The 4,495-nt window shown below is 33.3% G+C and overlaps 1 protein-coding gene across 1 annotated transcript in view; it reads left to right on the top strand.

Moving 5' to 3' along the window:
• ANKRD28 (ankyrin repeat domain 28) overlaps positions 1-4,495 on the top strand; it is a 224,984-nt gene that overhangs the window by 53,887 nt on the left and 166,602 nt on the right. The gene's annotated exons all lie outside the window — the stretch shown is intronic.

Here is a 4,495-nt window from a genome sequence, read left to right as displayed (position 1 = left end):
TTTTTTTTTTTTTCCCATCAGAACCAAACATAAAAATGTTCTTGCTCTTTTAGGTCCCTAACTCAGCAAATTATTGGATGAAAACCAGTTGGATTAAACTCAACCCTGGAAAGATTGGGTAAAAGACTGGCCAGAGAAAAATCTTGAGGAACTTCAAGATTGTGCTATTGATTATGTTATCTTTTGAAGGTCTTTTAGCGATTTGCAGTCTTGCTAGAATCATTTCTGCTTGTAGGTTCTTAGATAGCAATATTAGGTACTTATTTATTTTTCTATTTCCAGCAGCCCAGAAATGTGTTCATTTCCTTCATACCTGTGGTCATCTAGGTCTTAGTTGTAGGTAGTGTTCTTTCAATGTATTTTCCCTAAGGCAAACTACAAATATTAATTTTTTGGCTTCAACAGAACTGTATTTTTAGTAAGAATATAGTGATTTTTTTTTACTTGTCTTTCACCTTCCTCCTTGCTTAGAAGATGGATAGTATTATATATATTTATTTTCTGAGCAAGGAGGAAGGTGAAAACCAAGTAAAAAAAAAAATTGTTATTTTCTTACTAAAAATGCAGTTCTGTTGAAGCCAAAATATTTTGTAGAAATGTCAGACCCGATGAGAATTCCATTGTTTTTTTTTGTTTGTTTTTTTTAAAAATCTTGTCAGGTCTTAGAATCAGAAAGATGACCACTTCCACTGCAAAATAGCCAGGAGCCTGGAGTTTAGGTAGGGACAGGAGGCATGGGAGACCCAGCTGAAACTCTGTTTTGAATTGGATAGGGCAGAGTTTAAAAACTTGGTTTTCTGTATCCCAGAGAGGGACCTAGTCAGCAGGTTGGCTACCATGAGGTGGCATGTGGGTTTTGATTTTTTGTTTTGTTTTGGTTTTTTCATTAAAAAATGTTTTTGTTTTAGAAAACCTAAGTTCTTTACAAAACAGAATGCTGGCTGTTTCCCCAGTTGAGTAAAGACTTCTTCAGCACAACGTTTACAGTATTACACCTGTCTTGTATTTGTTTCCAAATGAAAATGAGCATTTTTTTTTCTCTTTTAAACATATACATGCAGAAGGTCTGAATGCTCAAGAAAATTTTTTTTTCTTTTCCTTTCACACACTCAACTGTTACAACATGAAATTATTAAATTCATTCTCCAAAGGGTCAGGTGTCTGGGAACCAGAGAAGCCTGGTGCTTTTGCCATCAGAAATATAATTGAGACTCATCAAAATATTGTAAGAAGCATTTTTTTTTTCACTGACTCTTGAATTGCCTTACCTTTTTCTTATTTTGTTTACCCAGTTCTTTCCTTTTTTTAGTTTGTAAAGAACTACAAGGTGGTGGGTGAAGGGAGTTCGTTTGACTTGAGTTTTTAGTGTATGAATTGTCATCTTTAACTTCACCATTCATCTTCCTGAAATAAAACTTGCCTTGAAATTCATTATATATTTACTTTAATCTTCTTATAGTTATACCTAGGCCAGTCTCTATTAATCATCCCCTTTATTCCTATAAAAACTTTTTTGTTTTTAATGCAAGGGTTGTTGAATTTAATAGGGGTGTTTAAATAAATATTTAGAAGATGGGTGAATGCTGATGACCTCTTTCTCGTTCTTTATGTATTGCAAAGTATATAAATATACCGTTGAGGAATATTTTTAACTAAAATTTTTTCTTCTTACTTCCTGGTATTTCTTCTCTTTATTCCCAGCTAGTTTTGATTCTTCATGCTTATCTGTTGGGGTGAGGGGAGAGATGTTGATGGGCAGATTTGTGTTTCTATATGTAAATTGGAGGATTAGTTCTTACTAGTTTTGGAAAGCATTGAAAGGCTAAGGATTAAGTCCTGATTCTTGTCTCTCCAAGTAGTGCTAACTTAAGCGTCTAGTTTTCAGAGTACCATATTTTCTTGCATATATATGCCTCAGAGTAAGGTATCTTATTATTTGAAAGGCGAGTGAAGAGAAAAAAAACTTTCCTTGTACTGCGTAACTGAGTAGCAGTGCTATAGGGCAGAGCCTGCTCATTATTTTTCCTTTGGAACTCATGCAGAGTTGCTCTCACTTTTGCCCAGCCAAAGCTCAAGTGGCAGAGACTGCTTGTACCATATTTCCCTGTTGATAATGTGCACCCCAATTTACAGCAGCTGTTTCTGGAGGAGGGAAAGGTGCGTGTTATGTTTGGAAAAATTACGGTATATTTTGCAGCGTAACTTTTTACTTTATAGGTGTTTGCAAAGTAAAGAGATCTCTGAGAAGTCTGTTTTAAGGTCAGACACATTAGATGGGTTTAAAGAATATTTTAAATTACTTGAACTTATGTCTTTGATACTTATTCTTGCTTGAAAAAAACAAATAACAAGTACCTTCAGAGAACTATAAGATAACTAGTAAGTGGTTAACACGTATAAGCAAAAGCCAAAGGCTTCTTGGTAGGTCCTTGTTCTTTACCTATGTATTAGTAGTTAAACAACAGATTTGTAGTGAATGTGTGTCGTCTTATGTGTGTAGTTTTAAAAAGCCACTGAAATGAATAGACTATTGATTGAACTTTAAAAAAACCCAACAAGTTACATATGAGAAATGCATAATTGCATTTGCAATCTTTGCAGTTAGAATATAGTTAATACTACCATTATAAAAATTTAACAAATACAGAAAAATATGGTCAATAGCCATTACAGATTACTTTACTTAAGTAGCTATGTTTTTATAAAATAACTGTCAAAACATGCCCTTGTGGGGTTTTTTTAATAACTTGTTTTAGAGTTATAGTGTTAAATTACCATTTTACTTTTTGCCTTAAGCATGATGGTCATACTCATAGCATTAAATAGACTAATTGGATTTCTTGCTGGATTCTTGATGTAGCTAGGTTTTGAATCAATTGTAGGGGTTATAAACTGTAAATTTCTAAGTCTGAGATCAAATTAAGCTTAGTTGTACAGTGTTTCCATCTAGCAAGTATATTAAATTATAATTTATCATTGTAATCTGCGGTTATTACTTTTCTTTCTTTGTGTGCTTTCCTTAAATATTTCTCAGTCTTTGAAGACTAATTTCATATATTATATGGGCCTGGCCAGTACAGCCATGGTGAACTGTGTACTCATACGTAGAGTAGAGGATGCTGGTGGTGTTTAAGTGATTTTTTTTTTTTTTTTTAAAGACAAATTGGTCATTTTTTTTTCAGAAGATTATTTATAGACAAATCAGAAAAACCTTGTTTCCTGTACACAAAATACTAAAAAAAAAAGCTTTCAGTGAGTATTGTGTAGCATTGAAGAACCACTGACATTGCTTGGTGAACTTTTAAAAATAACGCATTCAGAAATAAAATTGCTATTACTCTGAAGCAACTTTTATAGGAACTTAGCCTTACAGGTAAATAAACAATGTTTATGTGGTACAGATGTGAAGATTTGGTTACTGTGTTGAGCTCTTCCAAAGTTAGTGAGCTAGAAATCTGGGTTTTATTCTGCCAGGCTACCAATCCTGAGCTTTGAGCACCAAACTAAAGTAATATATGAAAGTGTTTAAAAGCATGGCTTTCCTCGGAGTTCTTTCTAGGAAGTATAGGAAGCTGTTTGGGTATGTAGTGGTAAAGGCACTGTAGACCTTTTGAAATAATACCAAACTATGATACGTATTTGCATCAGAGTCTGCTGTAAGAGTAATATTCTGATTCTTAAAATTTTAAAAGTATCTGAAGCAGTTAAAATGCTTGAAACCTTCTCTGCCTGGGTTAGTTAATAGACCTGAGTAAGAATATTTTCTTAGAGTCATTGAGTTATTCATTCTGTTCCCCATTTACAGATTGCAAATATATCAACAATTGAGAAACATCACAAATGTCTCCATAATGCCTAGTATGAACAAAACCCCACTGTTTGTGTAACAGAAGCATTTCCAACAGTTTTGTGACACATGATGCATTTATATAATACACCCACAGATCAGTACACCTACTTTAAGCAGACTCAAGGCAAAATATAAATTCAACTTTTTGGATAGCTTTATTAGGTTCGTGAAGGGTAGATTTTACTTGGTCTAGTATTTTACAGGCTTCTGGTTTTTGAGACCTCTGTGTGCATTTGTGTTCTGTTGCAACAAAAATGGTTTTGGTAAGTAGTAGTTTTTTTAGTGTCTTTTTTTTTTTTCTTTTTCTTATCATCATTCTCATTTTAGCTCTTAGGACACTTATGCAAATAAATGTTCTTGATGTCTTCAAAGAGTTAAATGAGCATGGCTTTTCTGCTCTGTGCAGTGACATATGAAAGTAGTTAGAATGTTGGAATTGTTTACTTGCCTAAATTGTTAGACGGCACAGCCAGTACACCAGATTTCCTTGTGGTTTTTAGTGGAAAATATTAAACACACACTCTTTCTTCAGTTATAGAATTTTTACGTTTGAGCTGAATTAGTCATCAAACTGGTACAAAGATTCCAAAGGTGAAGACTGCCCAAAAGCCTTTTTTTTTTTTTTTTTTTTTTTTTTTTTTTTTT

The sequence above is a fragment of the Gavialis gangeticus genome, unplaced genomic scaffold, assembly GCF_001723915.1.
Source record: "Gavialis gangeticus isolate Ggan-Ray unplaced genomic scaffold, GavGan_comp1, whole genome shotgun sequence".
Lineage (NCBI taxonomy): Eukaryota > Metazoa > Chordata > Crocodylia > Gavialidae > Gavialis > Gavialis gangeticus.
Note: the sequence above shows the minus strand (reverse complement) of the source record. Positions and strands in the feature narration are given on the sequence as shown.